This window comes from Cnephaeus nilssonii, assembly GCF_951640355.1.
Source record: "Cnephaeus nilssonii genome assembly, chromosome: 24".
NCBI classification, from domain to species: Eukaryota; Metazoa; Chordata; class Mammalia; order Chiroptera; family Vespertilionidae; genus Cnephaeus; species Cnephaeus nilssonii.
The window spans coordinates 3,310,962-3,329,230 of NC_137095.1; the positions used below are offsets into that span (position 1 = coordinate 3,310,962).

Genomic DNA, 18,269 nt, shown 5'->3' on the forward strand with positions numbered 1-18,269 from the left:
CTGTTCTATCATAAGGCCTACGTTTTTTCATTATCCCCAGTTTCAATTAATGTACCCTCAAAATCTTCTGAACTTGTGCAGTGAAATCTTTTCGAACATGAAGTAATGAACTCTAACACTGCAGACCAAGGTGAGGCCGACCTGCTCCAGCTGCTTCCTGTTCCTGAACACAGGTATGCCTGGACATCTTCTACACAACAGACCAAGGCATGATTTTGCTTAGAGGACCTGGGAGAAAACGTGTTGGTCTTCACTCAAATTGGTGTTGTTTAATCAAATCAATTTTAAAGCTCTTCTTTCTTTATTGATTTTTTAGAGAGAGAGTGAGACAGAGAAACATCCATGATGAGAGAGAATCATTGATCAGCTCTCTCCTGCATGCCCCCTACAGGGATGGAGCTCACCAACCTCGGCAAGTGCCCTGACCTGGAATCCAACTAGAGATACCTTGTTTCATGGGTCCATGCCCAACCACTGAGCCATGCCATGTGGGCAAACTATCTTTTTTATTGTTAGCTCTATTACAAATAGACCCAATTTCCCCATCCTCATCCCCCTTTGCCTCCCTCTACCCTGCCCCCACCATTTCTAGGCACTCAGCACATGATTGTCTATGTCCATGGACTATGCATATATGTATATACTTATTTTTTTGCTGCATTTCACTTTACTTTGCACAAAATGAATACAACCAATTGACTAAGCAGCTCCAGAACTGTTGGTGTTCATTAATCAAAGACAACAAACTCCTAACATATGTGACACAGGCTGGTTTTGACACATAGAAAGCCTAAGCAAGAAGGGTGAGTACTGAATATCCACATGGTCAGACCAGGAGCCATGCTCCAGGAGCTAGACTACACCTAGACTGTTATTCACGCTGCCCACATATACATCTGCCCTGTGAAGTTCACTGTCCCTTGTCAGACTGAAATCCAAGCGGCTCCTTCCATTTTCAGGCTCATCATTTCCAAGGTGGACAATCCACACACAGAAATCCAGGCAGCTCCAATATGCTCGCTCAGCTGTATTTTACATGACACCTCCACCAGCCAGCCTCCAGTTCAAATTCTGTACAGGAAGTTCCCATTGTCGTCAAAGAACTCTCGACCCCTCTGTACTACCTTGCTGCTGAAGTCCTGCTCACCCAGTTCTCTTGCCTTCAATGCTTCCAGCTCCTTCGCACTTGGCAATCCATCACTGTCAGAGCCTCTGGCGTCCTCACAACCACTGGTGGAGTACTTCTGCAGCTCTCTGTGCTGACCTTGGGCTGCAGCAACAGGCACAAAGCTTTCCTTCTCCAGGCTCTGGGCTCCTTTATTCCTTCCCTTCTGTCTCCTCGGGAGGTTTGTACTCTGAGTATTCAGTTCTGTCACCCTCAGAGCTGTGCTGTGACCTTGGCTTTGGGATGAGGCTTCAGCTCCTGACACAGGGCGGCCTGCAGAAAGCAGCTCCCAGGCATCCCCAGGGCCTGGAAGCTGGCGGAGCGAGTGGGCAAGCCCAGCTTTCTGAAGGACCTTTTGATCCTGCTTCAGTTTCTTCTCCAATGTGGGCACAAACTTGCTTTTTAAAACCCTTCTGATCACATCGGAGCTAACATCCAAGCCTTCAGCCAATCTGGGAACTGACCAGGACTCTGGAAATTCTTCATGTAAATACCGGATCTGCTCCCTGGCTTCATGGTCAGTCCTGGGAGGGGCCCCTCAGGCCTCCATTTGCCTCTGAATTTTCTGGAACAGGATGGCTTTTTTCTGTTGTCTCAGGGCGCTGGGGGAGAGAACCAAAGGCAGAAGCCATGCGTGGGAGCAACATGGGTGGTTGAAGTGTCTCAGCTGAATCAGGGGGTGCCCAGCCCTCGTCTCTTTGTTAATGAAAAATGAGACAGAGGGCTGGAGACCCGGACACAGACTTTATTGGAGGAGAAGACCCCTGCTGGGCTGCCTCCCAAAGGAAGAGAGCACGTGTGCAGAGGTGAAGGTGCCTTTTAAGGGGAGGAAAGCTAAGGGATGGGGCTTAGGGTAGTCGGCACATGCTGATTGGTGGTTTCATGTAAGGCACATGATTAGGGACTTAGGATTCGGGGGTTAGGGTATTTGCAGGTGCTGATTGGTGGTTCAATGTACAGTCCATATAAGGTGCCTGGTTAGGTGCTCAGGAGTGTTTGGGCTGCAGGTGGAGTTTAGGACATTCTCCATCCATCAGTTGGGGGAATGGAGGATCTATCAGTTCACTGCCCCGGAAATCTAACACCCACAACAGCAGCCCCCGAGGAAGGTGAGCTTTCTAAACGGGCGATGAAATATGTCCCTGGTGAAGGGACCGTGGTTCCAAAGGAGCCCAACACCTGCCCCTGTGCCTCTGATGAGGGAAGAAGCAAGGCCCTGCTTCAGTCTGAGGGCCCAGGAAGGAGCCGGTACTGTTACCGAAAACTGGAGAACCAAGCTGCAGGCGCTAACCAGTCCGATGGGGGACTGGTCAGGCAGCTTCGGGCGCTAACCCATGCCGCCTGCCCAAGTCCGTGATCTATGATCGGGGCTTGGAGTGTGCTGCCGCCAAGCCCGATCAGGGACTTGGTCAGATAGCTGCAGGCGCTAACCAGTCCCCGATCGAGGCCTGTGGTTGGATCCCTCTATGAACTCTGATGAGGCGTATCCTCAGGACGGAGCCCTCCATGACCTCTGCCTGAAGCGGGACCTGTAGTTGGAGCCCTGCATGACCTCCGACTGAGGCTGGGCCTGTTGTTGGAACCCTCCATGACCTCTGACTGAAGATGAGCCTGTGGACGGAGCCTTCTGTGACGACTGACTGAGGCTGGGCTTTTGGATAGAGCCCTCCATGACCTCTGCCTGAGGCTGGGCCTGTGGATGGAGCCCTCTATGACCTCTGACTGAGGCCGGGCAAGTGGTTGGAGCCCTCCATGACCACTGTCTAAGGCTTGGCTTCTGGACATAGCCCTCTATAACCGCTGATTGAGGCTGGTCCTGTGAACAAAGGCCATTATGACCCTTGCCTGATGCCTGTCCTGTGAATGGAGCCATCTATGACCTCTGACTAGGGCTAGGACAGTGGGTGGAGCCCTCAATGACCTCTATCTAAGGCTGGGCCTGTGGATGGAGCCCCTCATAACCTTTAACTGAGGCTGTCTTGTGGATGGAGCCCTCTATGCCCTCTGCCTCAGACTTGTCCTGTGGATGGAGACCTCTGTGACCTCTGCCTGAGGCCTGGCCTGTGGACGGAGCCCTTTATGACCTCTGACTAAGTCTTGGCCTGTGGATGGAGCCCTCTATGACCTCTGATTGAGGCTGGGCATGAGGACGAAGCATTCTATGACCTCTGCCTGAGACCGGGTCTGTGGATGGAGCCCTCCATGACCTCTGACTGAGGCCAGGCCAGTGTTTGGAGTCCTCCATGACCTTTGTCTGAGGCTGAGCCTGTGGATGGAACCCCTATTGACCTCTGACTGAGGCTGTTCCTGTGTATGGATCCCTCTATGACCTCTGGCTTAGCCTGGGTTTGTGGACGGAACCGTCCATAACCTCGACCTGAGGCCAGGCCTGTGGTTGGAGCCCTGCATGACATCGGATTGAGCCTGAGCCTGGGGACAGAGGCCTCTATGACCTCTGCCTAAGGCTGGGCCTGTGGATGGAGCCATCCATCACCTCTGCCTGAGTATAGTCCTACGGATGGAGACCGCTATGACCTCTGACTGAGGCTGGGACTGTGGATGGAGCCCTCCATGATCTCTGCCTGAGGCCGGGCCTGTGGAGGGAGCCCACTGTGGCCTCTGACTAAGGCTTGGCTTGTGGACATAGCCCTCTATACCCTCTGATTGAGGCTGGCCCTGTCAACAATGCCCTCTATAACCTCTGATTGATGCTGGGCCTGTGGACAAAGCCCATTATTACCTATAACAGACACTGAGCCTGTGGATGGAGCCCTCTATGACCTCTGCCTGAGGCTGGAAATGTGGATGGAGCCCTCCATGACATCAGATTGAAGCTAGGCCTGTGGACAGAGTCCTCTCTGACTTCTGCCTGAGGCTGGGACTGTGGGTGGAGCCCTCCATGTCCTCTGACTGATGCTGGGCCTGTGGATGGAGCCCTCTATGAGCTCTAATCTTGGCCTTTGGACATAGCCCTCTATAACATCTGATTGATGCTGGGCTTGAGGACGGAGCTCTCCATGACCTCTGCCTACGCCTGGCCCTGTGAATGGAGCCCTATATCTCCTGTGACTGAGGCTGGGCCTGGGGATGGAGCCCTCTATGTGCTCTGCCTGATTCCTGGCCTGTTGATGGAGCCCTCTATGACATCTGACTGTGGCTGGGTGTTTGGAAGGAGCCCTCTATGACCTCTGCCTACGGCTGGCCCTGTGAATGGAGCCCTTCATGTCCTGTGACTGAGGCTGGGCCTGGGGGATGGAGCCCTCTATGTGCTCTGCCTGATTCCTGGCCTGTTGATGGAGCCCTCTATGACATCTGACTGTGGCTGGCTGTTTGGAAGGAGCCCTCTATGACCTCTGCCTAAGGCTGTGATTTTGGATGGAGCCCTCCATGACCTCTTCATGAGGCCAGACCTGAGGTTGGAGCCCTCTATGACCTCTGACTGAGGCCTATCCTCTGGACGGAACCCTCCATGACCACTACCTTAGGCCAGCCCTGTAGATGGAGCCCTCCATGACCTCTGACTGAGGCTGGGCCTGTGGTTAGAATGCTCTTTGACCTCTACCTGAGGCCAGTCCTGTGGATGGACCCCTCCATGACCTCTGCCTGAGGCCAGGCCAGTGTTTGGAGCCCTCCATGACCTCTGTATGAGGCTGAGCATGTGGATGTAGCCCCTCTGACTGAGGCTGTTCCTGTGTATGGATCCCTCTATGACCTCTGGCTTAGCCTGGGTTTGTGGACGGAGTCTTCCATAACCTCGACCTGAGGCCAGGCCTGTGGTTGGAGCCCTCTATGACCTCTGACTGAGGATGGGAATGTGGATGGAGCCCTGCATGACATCGGATTGAGGCTGAGCCTGTGGACAGAGCCCTCTATGACCTCTGCCTGAGGCTGGGCATGTAGATAGAGCCCTCCATGTCCGCTGACTGTGGCTGAGCCTGTGGATGGAGCCCTCCATGATCTCTGCCTGAGGCCGGGCCTGTGGATGGAGCCCTCAATGACCTCTTTCTGAGGCTGGGCCTGTGGATGGAGCCCCTGAAGCCTCAGACTAAGGCTTGACTTGTGTACATAGCCATCTATAACCTCTGATTGATGCTGGGCATGTGGACAAAGCCCATTATGACCTATGACTGACGCTGGGCCTGCGGATGGAGCTCTCTATGACCTCTGACTGAGGCTGGTCCTGTGAATGTAGCCCTCTATGAAGTGTGACTGAGGCTGGGCCTGTGGACGGAGCCCTCCATGACCTCTGCCTGAGGCTGGTCCTGTGGTTGCAGCCCTCCATTACCTTGGACTAAAGCTGGGCCTGTGGACGGAGCCATCTATGTCCTCTGACTGAGGATGGCTTGTGGATGGAGCCCTCTATGACCTCTGACTGAGGCTGGGCCTATTGACAGAGCCCTTCATGACCTCTGCCTGAGGCTGGAACTGTGGATGGAGCCCACCATGTCTTCTGACTGAGGCTGAACATCTGGATGGAGCCCTCTATGACCTCTGACTGAGGCCGGGCCAGTTGTTGGAGCCCTCAATGACCTCTTTCTGAAGCTGGCCCTGTGGATGAAGCCCCTCATGACCTCTGACTAAGGCTGTATCTGTGGATGCAGCCCTCTGTGACCTCTGACTGAGACTTGGCCTGTAGTTGGAGCCCTCCATGACCTCTGCCTGAGGTTGGGCCTCTGCACAGAGCCCTCTATGACCTCTGACTAAGGCTTGGCCTGTGGATGGAGCCCTCCATGACCTCTGATTGAGGCTGGGCCTGTTGACAGGGCACACTATGTCCTCTGATTGAGACTGGGCCTGTGGACAGAGTCCATTTTGACCTCTATCTGAGGCTGGGCCTGTTGTCGGAGCCCTCAATGACCTCTTACAGAGGTTGGTCCTGTGGACAGAGTTCTCTTTGACCTCTGCCTGAGGCTGGGACTGTGGATGGAGCCCCATGACGTCTGCCTGAGGGCGTACCTTTTGTTGGATGCTGCTATGACACCTGACTGAGGCCTAGCCTCTGGACGGAGCCCTCCATAACCTCTGACTTAGGCTGTACTTGTGAATGGAGCCCTCAATGACCTCTGACTGAGTCTGTACCTGTGGATGGGGTCCACCATGACCTCTGACTGAGGCTGGATCTGTGTACTGAGCCATCCATGACCTCTGCCTGAGGCCAGACCTGTGGATGGAGCCATCCATCACCTCTGCCTGAGTAGAGTCCTATGGATGGAGCCCTCCATGTCCTCTGACTGAGGCTGGGCCTGTGGATGGAGCCCTCCATGACCTCTGACTGTGGCTGGGCCTGTGGATGGAGCCCTCCATGACCTCTTACTGAGGCTGGGGCTGGGGATGGACTCCTCTATGACCTCTGCCTGAGAAAGTCCTGTGGATAGAGCCTTCTATGACCTCTTACTGAGGCCAGTCCAGTGGTTGAAGCACTCCATGACCTCTGTATGAGGCTGGGCCTGTGGATGGAGCCCCTATTGACCTCTTACTGTGGCTCTCCCTGTGGATGGGACCCTCTATGACCTCTGACTTAGGCTAGGCTTGGGATTGGAGACCTCCATGATGTCTGACTGAAGCTGGGCCTGAGGATGGAGCCCTCTATGAGCTCTGACTAAGGCTTGGCCTTTGGACATAGCCCTGTATAACCTCTGATTGAGGCTGGGCCTGTGGACATAGCCCTCTATAAACGCTAATTAAGGCTGGGCCTGTGGACAAAGCTCATTATGACCTCTGCCTGAGGATGGGCCTGTGCATGGAGCCCTCTACGACCTCTGACTGAGGCTGGTCCTTTGGACGGAGTCCTCCATGACCTTTGCTAGAGGCTGGGCCTGTGGATGGAGCCCTCCATGTCCTCTTCCTGAGGATGGGCCTGTAGACAGAGCCCTCAATGACCTCTGACTGAGGCTGGTCCTGAGGTTGGAACCATCCATTACCTGTGAATAAAGCAGGGCCTGAGAACGGAGCCTTCTATGACCCCTGCCTGAGACCGGGTCTGTGGGTGGAGCCTTCCATGTCCTCTGACTGTGGCTGGGACTATGGATGGAGCCCTCCATGAACTCTGCATGAGGCTGGGCCTATGGATGGAGCCCGCTATGGCCTCTGACTAAGGCTTGGCTTGTGGACGTAGCCCTCTATAACCTCTGATTGAGGCTGGACCTGCGGACAAAGACCATTATGATCCCTGCCTGAGGCTTGGCCTGTGGATGGAACCCTCTCTGACCTCTGCCTGATGCCTGGCCTGAGGATGGAACCCTCTAGGACCTCTGACTGATGCCGGGACAGTGCGTGGAGCCCTCCATGACCTCTATCTGAGGCTGGGACTGTGGACAGAGCCTTCTATGACCAATGATTGAGGCTGGGCCTGCGGACAAAGACCATTATGATCCCTGCCTGAGGCTTGGCCTGTGGATGGAGCCCTCTCTGACGTCTGCCTGCGGCTTGGACTGTAGATTGAGCCCTCCATGACATCTGATTGAAGCTGGGTGATTGGAAGGAGCCCTCTATGACCTCTTCCTAAGGCTGCGACTGTGGATGGAGCCCTCCATGACCTCTTCATGAGGCCGGACCTGTGTTTGGAGCCCTCTATGACCTCTGACTGAGATTGGGCCTGTGGATGGAATAATCCATGTCCTCTGATTGAGACTGGGCCAGTGGAGGGAGCCTTCTATGAACTCTGACTGCGGATGGGCATGTGGTTGAAGCCCTCCATGACCTCTGACTGAGGGTGGGCCTGTGGATGGAGGCCTCTATGACGTCTGCCTGAGGCTGGGCATGTAGATAGAGGCCTCCATGCCCTCTGAGGCTGGGCCTGTGGATGGAGCCCTCTATGACCTCTGACTGAGGCTGGGTATGTGGAAGGAGCCCTCTAAGACCTCTGACTAAGGCTTGGCTTGTGGACATAGCCCTCTATAACCTCTGATTGAGACTGGTCCTTTGGACACAGCCATCTATAACCTATGATTGAGGCTGGTCCTGTGTACAAAGGCCATTATGAGCCCTGCTTGAGGCTTGGCCTGTGGATGGAATCTTCTATGACCTCTGACTGAGGCCGGTCCAGTGGTTGGAACACTCCATGACCTTTGTCTGAGGCTGGGCCTGTGGATGGAGCCCCTATTGACCTCTTACTATGGCTTTCCCTGGGGATGGGATTCTCTATGACCTCTGACTTAGGCTGGGCTTGTGATTGGAGACCTCCATGACCTCGACTGAAGCTGGGCCTGAGGATGGAGCCCTCTATGAGCTCTGTCTAAGGCTTGGCCTTTGGACATAGCCCTCTATAACCTCTGATTGAGGCTGGGCCTGTGGACAGAGCCCTCTATAACCTCTGATTAAGGCTGGGCCTGTGGACAAAGCCCATTATGACCTCTGCCTGAGGCTGGGCCTGTGGACGGAGCTCTCCATGACCTCTGCCTGAGGGTGGCCCTGTGGATGGAGCACTCCATGACCTATTACTGAGGGTGGGGCTGTGGATGGAGCCCTATATGACCTCTGCCTGACGTTGGGCCTGTGGATCGAGCCCTCCATGACCTCTGCCTGAGGCTGGGCCAGTGCATGGGCCCTTCATTTCCTCTGACTGAGGGTGGGCCTGTGGATGGAGCCCTCCATGACCTCTGTCTGAGGCTGGGCCTGGGGTAGGAGCTCTCCATGACCTCTGCCTGAGGCTGGGCCTGTGGTTGGAACCCTCTTTGACATCTGCCTGAGGCCGGTCCTGTGGATGGAGCCTTCCATGTCCTCTGACTGACGCTGGGCATGTGGACGGAGCCCTCATTGACCTCTGACTGAGGCTGGTCCTGTGGTTGGAACGCTCCTTGACCTCTGACTGTAGCTGGGCCTGTGGACGGAGCCTTCTATGACCTCTGACTGAGGCTGGCCTTGTGGATGGAGCCCTCTATGACCTCTGACTGTGGCTGGGCCTGTGGACGGAGCCCGCATTGACCTCTGAGTTAAGCTTGGCCTGTGGACTGAGCCTCTGCCTGAAGCCGAGCCTGTAGATGGAGCCCTCCATGTCCTCTGACAGAGTCTGGGCCTCTGGATGGAGCCCTCCTTGATGTCTTACTGAGGCCTGGGCTGTGGATGGAGCACTCTATGACCTCTGTCTGAGGCCTAGCCTTTGCGGGGAGACCTCTATGACCTCTGATTGAGGCCGGGTATGTGGTTGGAGACCTCCATGACTTCTGTCTGAGGCTGGGCCTGTGGATGGAGCCACTATTGCCCTCTGACTGATGCTGGGCATGTGGACTGTGCCTCAATGACCTTTGACTGAGGCTGGTGCTGTGGTTGGAACCATCCATGACCTGTGACTGAAACTGGGCCTGTGGACAGAGCCTTCTATGACCTCTGCCTGAGGACAGGCCTGTGGATGGAGCCCTCCATGTCCTCTGACTGAGGTTGGGACTGTGGATGTAGCCCTCCATGATCTCAGCCTGAGGCCGGGCCTGTAGTTGGAACCCTCTATGGCCTCTGACTAAGGCTTTGCTTGTGGACATAGCCCTCTATAACCTCTGATTGAGGCTGGTCCTGTGGACATAGTCCTCTATAACCCCTAATTGAGGCTGGGCCTGTGGACAAAGACAATTATGACCCCTGCCTGAGGCTTGGCCTATGGATGGACCCCTCTATGACCTCTTCCTGATGCCTGGCCTGTGGTTGGGGTCCTCCATGACCTCTGACTGAGGCTGGATCTGTGTACTGAGTCCTCCATGACTTCTGCCAGAGCCCGGGCCTGTGGATTGAGACCTCCATCACCTCTGCCTGAGTATAGTCCTGCAGATGGAGCCTTCTATGACCTCTGACTGAGGCTGGGCCAGTGGTTGGAGCCCTTTATGACCTCTGTCTGAGGCTGTGCCTGTGGATGCAGCCCCTATTGACCTCTGCCTGAGTCTGTGGCTGTGGATGGAGCCCTCTATGACCTTTGACTGAGGCCTAGCTTTTGGGTGGAGACCTCTATTACCTCTGACTGAGGCCGGGCATGTGGTTGGAGCTCTCCATGACTTCTGTCTGAGGATAGGCCTGTGGATGGAGCCCCTATTGCCTCTGACTGAGGCTGGTCCTGTGGACGGAGTTCTCCATGACCTTTGCTTGAGGCTGGGCCTGTGGATGGAGCAGTCCATGTCCTCTGACTGAGGATGGGCCTGTGGACGGAGCCCTCAAGGACCTCTGACTGAGGCTGGGACTGTGGATGGAGCCCTCAATGACCTCTTCCTGAGGCTGGGCCTGTGGACAAAGCGCTCTATGACCTCTGCCTGAGGATGGGACTGTGAATCCAGCCCTACATGACATCTGATGGAAGGTGGACCTTTGGACGGAGCCCTCCATGTCCTCTGACTGAGGCTGGGCATGTGAATGCAGCCCTCTATGACTTCTGACTGAGGCTGGTCCTGTGGACGGAGTCCTTCATGACCTTTGCATGAGGCTGGGCCTGTGGATGGAGCCCTGTATGACCTCTGACGGATGCTGGGCATGTGGACGGAGCCCTCAATGACCTCTAACTGAGGCTGGTCCTGTGGTTGGAAACATCCATGACCTGTGACTGAAGCTGAGCCTGAGGACGGAGCCTTCTATGACCTCTGCCTGAGACGGGGTGTGTGGATGGAGCCCTCCATGTCCTCTGACTGAGGCCTGGCCTGTGGATGAAGCCTGCTATGGCCTCTGACTAAGGCTTGGCTTGTGGACATAGCCCTCTATAACCTCTGATTGAGGCTGGTCCTGTGGACATAGCCCTCTATAACCCCTGATTGACGCTGGGCCTGTGGAAAAAGACCATTATGACCCCTGCCTGAGGCTTGGCCTGTGGATGGACCCCTCTCTGACCTCTGCCAGATGCCTTGCCTGTGGATGGAACACTCTATGACCACTGACTGAGGCCGGGACAGTGCGTGGAGTCCGCCATGATCTCTACCTGAGGCTGGGACTGTGGACAGAGCCTTCTATGACCTCTGATTGAGGCTGGGCCTGTGGACAGGGCACTCTATATCCTCTGATTGAGGTTGTGCCTGTGGACAGAGCCCATGATGACCTCTGCCTGAAGTCGGGCCTGTGGTCAGAGCCCTCAATGTCCTCTTCCTGAGGCTGGGCCTGTGGATGGAGCCCCTCATGACCTCTGACTAAGGCTGTATCTGTGGATGGAGCCCTCTATGACCTCTGAGGCTTGGCCTGTGGTTGGGCCCTCTATGACCTCTGACTGAGACTGGGCCTGTTGACAGAGCCCTCTATGACTTCTGCCTGAGATGGGAACTGTGGATGGAGCCCACCATGTTCTCTGATTGAGGCTGGGCCTAGGATGGATCCCGCTATGACCTCTGACTGAGGCCGGGCCAGTGGTTGGAGCCCTCAATGACCTCTTTCTGAAGCTGGGCCTGCGGATGGAGCCCCTCATGACCTCTGACTAAGGGTGTATCTGTGCATGGGGCCCTCTATGACCTCTGACTGAGGCTTGGCCTGTGGTTGGGCCCTCTATGACCTCTGACTGAGTCTGGGCCTGTGAACGGAGCCCCTATTAACCTCTGACTGAGGTCTGGCCTTTGGACGGAGCATTCTATGACCTCTGACTAAGGCCGGGCCTGTGGTCAGAGCCCTCAATGACTTCTTCCTGAGGATGTGCCTGTGGACAAAGCCCTCTATAACCTCTGCCTGAGGATGGGACTGTGAATCCAGCCCTACATGACATCTGATGGAAGGTGGACCTTTGGACGGAGCCCTCCATGTCCTCTGACTGAGGCTGGTCCTGAGGTTGGAGCCCTCCATGACCTCTGACTGAGACTGGGCCTGTTGACAGAGCCCTCTATGACTTCTGCCTGAGGTTGGAACTGTGGATGGAGCCCACCATGTCCTCTGATTGAGGCTGGGCCTGGGATGGATCCCGCTATGACCTCTGACTGAGGCCGGGCCAGCGGTTGGAGCCTTCAATGACCTCTTTCTGAAGCTGGGCCTGCGGATGGAGCCCCTCATGACCTCTGACTAAGGGTGTATCTGTGGATGGGGCCCTCTATGACCTCGGACTGAGGCTTGGCCTGTGGTTGGGCCCTCTATGACCTCTGACTGAGGCTGGGCCTGTGAACGGAGCCCCTATTAACCTCTGACTGTGGCTGTACCTGTAGATGGAGCCCTCTATGACCTCTGACTGAGTTCTGGCCTTTGGATGGAGCCTTCTATGACAACTGACTAAAGCCGGACCAGTGGTTGGAGCCCTCCATGACTTCTGTCAGAGGCTGGGCCTCTGGAAGGAGCCCTTATTGACCTCTGACTGTGGCTGTACCTGTGGATGGAGCCCTCTATAACCTCTGACTGAGGCCTAGCCTTTTTGCGGAGACCTCTATGACCTCTGACTGAGGACGGGCATGTGGTTGGAACCCTCCATGACTTCTGTCTGAGCCTGGGCCTGTGCATGGAGCCCTATTGCCCTCTGATTGAGGCTGGTCCTGTGAATGCAGCCCTCTATGACCTCTGACTGATGCTGGTCCTGTGGACGGAGTCCTTTATGACCTTTGCATGAGGCTGGGCCTGTGGATGGAGCCCTGTATGACCTCTGACGGACACTGGGCATGTGGACGGAGCCCTCAATGACCTCTGACTGAGGCTGGTCCTGTGTTTGGAAACATCCATGACCTGTGACTGAAGCTGGGCCTGAAGATGGAGCCTTCTATGACCTCTGCCTTAGACTGGGTCTGTGGATGCAGGCCTCCATGTCCTCTGACTGAGGCCTGACCTGTGGATGAAGCCTGCTATGGCCTCTGACTAAGGCTTGGCTTGTGGACATAGCCCTCTATAACCTCTGATTGAGGCTGGTCCTGTGGACATAGCCCTCTATAACCCCTGATTGACGCTGGGCCTGTGGAAAAAGACCATTATGACCCCTGCCTGAGGCTTGGCCTGTGGATGGACCCCTCTCTGACCTCTGCCAGATGCCTTGCCTGTGGATGGAACACTCTATGACCACTGACTGAGGCCGGGACAGTACATGGAGTCCTCCATGACCTCTACCTGAGGCTGGGACTGTGGACAGAGCCTTCTATGACCTCTGATTGAGGCTGGGCCTGTGGACAGGGCACTCTATATCGTCTGATTGAGGTTGTGCCTGTGGACAGAGCCCATGATGACCTCTGCCTGAAGCCGGGCCTGTGGTCAGAGCCCTCAATGTCCTCTTCCTGAGGCTGGGCCTGTGGATGGAGCCCCTCATGACCTCTGACTAAGGCTGTATCTGTGGATGGAGCCCTCTATGACCTCTGAGGCTTGGCCGGTGGTTGGGCCCTCTATGACCTCTGACTGAGACTGGGCCTGTTGACAGAGCCCTCTATGACTTCTGCCTGAGGTGGGAACTGTGGATGGAGCCCACCATGTTCTCTGATTGAGGCTGGGCCTAGGATGGATCCCGCTATGACCTCTGACTGAGGCCGGGCCAGCGTTGGAGCCCTCAATGACCTCTTTCTGAAGCTGGGCCTGCGGATGGAGCCCCTCATGACCTCTGACTAAGGGTGTATCTGTGCATGGGGCCCTCTATGACCTCTGACTGAGGCTTGGCCTGTGGTTGGGCCCTCTATGACCTCTGACTGAGTCTGGGCCTGTGAATGGAGCCCCTATTAACCTCTGACTGAGGTCTGGCCTTTGGACGGAGCATTCTATGACCTCTGACTAAGGCCGGGTCAGTGGTTGGAGCCCTACATGACCTCTGTCGGAGGCTGGGACTCTGGAAGGAGCCCCTATTGACCTCTGATTGTGGCTGTACCTGTGGATGGAGCCCTCTATGACCACTGACTGAGGCCTAGCCTTTTTGCGGAGACCTCTATGACCTCTGACTGAGGACGGGCATGTGGTTGGAACCCTCCATGACTTCTGTCTAAGGCTGGGCCTGTGCATGGAGCCCCTATTGCCCTCTGACTGAGGCTGGTCCTGTGAATGCAGCCCTCTATGACCTCCGACTGAGGCTGGTCCTGTGGACGGAGCCCTCAATGACCTCTGACTGAGGCTGGTCCTGTGTTTGGAAACATCCATGACCTGTGACTGAAGCTGAGCCTGAGGACGGAGCCTTCTATGACCTCTGCCTGAGACGGGGTGTGTGGAAGGAGCCCTCCATGTCCTCTGACTGAGGCCTGGCCTGTGGATGGAGCCCGCTATGGCATCTGACTAAGGCTTGGCTTGTGGACATAGTGGACATAGCCCTCTATAACCTCTGATTGAGGCTGTTCCTGTGGATATAGCCCTCTATAACCCCTGATTGAGGCTGGGCCTGTGGAGAAAGACCATTATGACCCCTGCCTGATGCTTGGCCTGTGGATGGACCCCTCTCTGACCTCTGCCAGAGGCCTTGCCTGTGGATGGAACACTCTATGACCTCTGACTGAGGCCGGGACAGTGCGTGGAGCCCTCCATGACCTCTAACTGAGGCTGGGACTGTGGACAGAGCCTTCTATGACCTCTGATTGAGGCTGAGCCTGTGGACAGGGCACTCTATATCCTCTGATTGAGGTTGTGCCTGTGGACAGAGCCCATGATGACCTCTGCCTGAAGCCGGGCCTGTGGTCAGAGCCCTCAATGACTACTTCCTGAGGATGTGCCTGTGGACAAAGCCCTCTATAACCTCTGCCTGAGGATGGGACTGTGAATCCAGCCCTACATGACATCTGATGGAAGGTGGACCTTTGGACGGAGCCCTCCATGTCCTCTGACTGAGGCTGGTCCTGAGGTTGGAGCCCTTAATGACCTCTGACTGAGACTGGGCCTGTTGACAGAGCCCTCTATGACTTCTGCCTGAGGTTAGAACTGTGGATGGAGCCCACCATGTCCTCTGATTGAGGCTGGGCCTGGGATGGATCCCGCTATGACCTCTGACTGAGGCCGGGCCAGCGGTTGGAGCCCTCAATGACCTCTTTCTGAAGCTGGGCCTGCGGATGGAGCCCCTCATGACCTCTGACTAAGGGTGTATCTGTGCATGGGGCCCTCTATGACCTCTGACTGAGGCTTGGCCTGTGGTTGGGCCCTCTATGACCTCTGACTGAGGCTGGGCCTGTGAACGGAGCCCCTATTAACCTCTGACTGTGGCTGTACCTGTAGATGGAGCCCTCTATGACCTCTGACTGAGTTCTGGCCTTTGGATGGAGCCTTCTATGACAACTGACTAAGGCCGGGCCAGTGGTTGAAGCCCTCCATGACTTCTGCCAGAGGCTGGGCCTCTGCAAGGAGCCCTTATTGACCTCTGACTGTGGCTGTACCTGTGGATGGAGCCCTCTATGACCTCTGACTGAGGCCTAGCCTTTTTGCGGAGACCTCTATGACCTCTGACTGAGGCCTAGCCTTTTTGCGGAGACCTCTATGACCTCTGACTGAGGCCTAGCCTTTTTGCGGAGACCTCTATGACCTCTGACTGATGACGGGCATGTGGTTGGAACCCTCCATGACTTCTGTCTGAGGCTGGGCCTGTGCATGGAGCCCTATTGCCCTCTGACTGAGGCTGGTCCTGTGAATGCAGCCCTCTATGACCTCTGACTGATGCTGGTCCTGTGGACGGAGTCCTTTATGACCTTTGCATGAGGCTGGGCCTGTGGATGGAGCCCTGTATGACCTCTGACGGACACTGGGCATGTGGACGGAGCCCTCAATGACCTCTGACTGAGGCTGGTCCTGTGTTTGGAAACATCCATGACCTGTGACTGAAGCTGGGCCTGAAGATGGAGCCTTCTATGACCTCTGCCTGAGACTTGGTCTGTGGATGCAGGCCTCCATGTCCTCTGACTGAGGCCTGACCTGTGGATGAAGCCTGCTATGGCCTTTGACTAAGGCTTGGCTTGTGGACATAGCCCTCTATAACCTCTGATTGAGGCTGGTCCTGTGGACATAGCCCTCTATAACCCCTGATTGAGGCTGGGCCTGTGGAAAAAGACCATTATGACACTTGCCTGAGACTTGGCCTGTGAATGGACCCCTCTCTGACCTCTGCCAGATGCCTTGCCTGTGGATGGAACACTCTATGACCTCTGACTGAGGCCGGGATAGTGCGTGGAGCCCTGCATGACCTCTATCTGAGGCTGGGACTGTGGACAGATCCTTTTATGACCTCTGATTGAGGCTGGGCCTGTGGACAGGGCACTCTATATCGTCTGATTGAGGTTGTGCCTGTGGACAGAGCCATGATGACCTCTGCCTTCAGCCGGGCCTGTGGTCTGAGCCCTCAATGACCTCTTCCTGAGGCTGGGCCTGTGGACAAAGCCCTCTATGACCTCTGCCTGAGGATGGGACTGTGAATCTAGCCCTACATGACAACTGATGGAAGGTGGACCTTTGGACGGAGACCTCCATGTCCTCTGACTGAGGCTGGGCATGTGGAGGGAGCCCTCAATGACCTCTGACTGAGGCTCTTCCTGAGGTTGGAGCCCTCCATGACGTCTGACTGACGCTGGGCCCATGGATGGAGCCCTTTCTATCCTGTGATTGAGGCTGGTCCTGTCGTTGGAACCCTCCATGACCTCTGACTGAGACTGGGCCTGTTGACAGAGCCCTCCATGACTTCTGCCTGAGGTTGGAACTGTGGATGGAGCCCACCATGTCCTCTGATTGAGGCGAGGCCTGTGGATGGAGCCCCTCATGACCTCTGACTAAGGCTGTATCTGTGGATGGCGCCCTCTATGACCTCTGACTGAGGCTTGGCCTGTGGTTGGGCCCTCTATGACCTCTGACTGAGGCTGGGCCTGTGAACGGAGCCCCTATTAACCTCTGACTGTGGCTGTACCTGTAGATGGAGCCCTCTATGTCCTCTGACTGAGTCCTGGCCTTTGGATGGAGCCCTCCATGACCTCTGTCTGAGGCTGGGACTCTGGAAGGAGCCCCTATTGACCTCTGACTGTGGCTGTACCTGTGGATGGCGCCCTCTATGACCTCTGACTGAGGCCTAGCCTTTTTGCGGAGACCTCTATGACCTCTGACTGAGGACGGGCATGTGGTTGGAGCCCTCCATGACTCCTGTCTAAGGCTGGGCCTTTAGATGGAGCCCCTATTGCCCTCTGATTGAGGCTGGTCCTGTGAATGCAACCCTTTATGACCTGTGACTGGGGCTGGTCCTGTGGACGGAGTCCTTTATGACCTTTGATTGAGGCTGGGCCTGTGGATGGAGCCCTGTATGAACTATGACGGATGCTGGGCATGTGGACGGAGCCCTCAATGACTTCTGACTGAAGCTGGTCCTGTGTTTGGAAACATCCATGGCCTGTTACTGAAGCTGGGCCTGAGGACGGAGCCTTCTATGACCACTGACTGAGGCTTGACCTGGCGATGGTCCTCTCTATGACCTCTGACTGAGACTGGGACTGTGGATGGAGCCCTCTGTGTCCTCTGATTGAGGCTGGGACTGTGGGTGGAGCCCTCCATGACCTCTGACTGTGACTGGGCCTATGGATGGAGCCCTCCATGACCTCTTCCTGAGGGTGGCCCTGTGGAGGGAGCCCTTCATGTCCTCTGACTGAGGCTGTGCCTGTAGATGGAGCCCTCTATGCCTTCTGCCTGATCCCTGGCCTGTGGACGGAGCCCTCTATGACTTCTCCCTGAGGCTTGGTCTGTGGAAGGAGCCCTCCATGTCCTCTGACTGTGGCTGGGCCTTGGATGGAGCCCTCCATGAACTCTTACTGAGGCTGGGGCGTGGGATGGAGCCCTCTCTCACCTCTACCTGAGAAGGGCCTGTGGATGGAGCCTTCTATGACCTCAGACTGAGGCTGAGCCTGTGAATAGAGCCCTCCATGTCCTCTGACTGAGGCTGGGACTGTAGATGGAGCCCTCCATGATCTCTGCCTGAGGCCGGGCCTGTGGATGAAGCCCGCTATGGCCTCAGACTAAGGTTTGGCTTGTGGACATAGCCCTGTATAACCTGTGATTGAGGCTGTCCCTGTCGACATAGCCCTCTATAACCTCTGATTGATGCTGGGCGTTTGGACAAAGCCCATTATGACCTATGACTGATGCTGGGCCCACGGATGGAGCTCACTATCACCTCTGACTGAGGTTGGGCTTGTGAATGTAGCCCTCTATGAAGTGTGACTGAGGCTGGGCCTGTAGACGGAGCCCTCCATGACCTCTGCCTGAGGCTGAACATGTAGATAGAGGCCTCCATGCCCTCTGAATGAGGTTAGGCCTATGG

At 55.9% G+C, this 18,269-nt stretch overlaps 2 pseudogenes across 2 annotated transcripts in view; both read right to left on the minus strand.

Annotated features, from left to right (window-relative positions):
- Positions 1 to 18,269, minus strand: part of LOC307094820 (protein SET-like) — a 671,772-nt pseudogene that overhangs the window by 484,236 nt on the left and 169,267 nt on the right. The window lies entirely within an intron of this gene.
- Positions 1,065 to 4,677, minus strand: LOC307095024 (neugrin-like; annotated as a pseudogene). The gene is made up of 2 exons: positions 4,646 to 4,677; positions 1,065 to 1,767 (listed from the first exon to the last, which is right to left on the minus strand). The product of its transcript is annotated as a neugrin-like (transcript).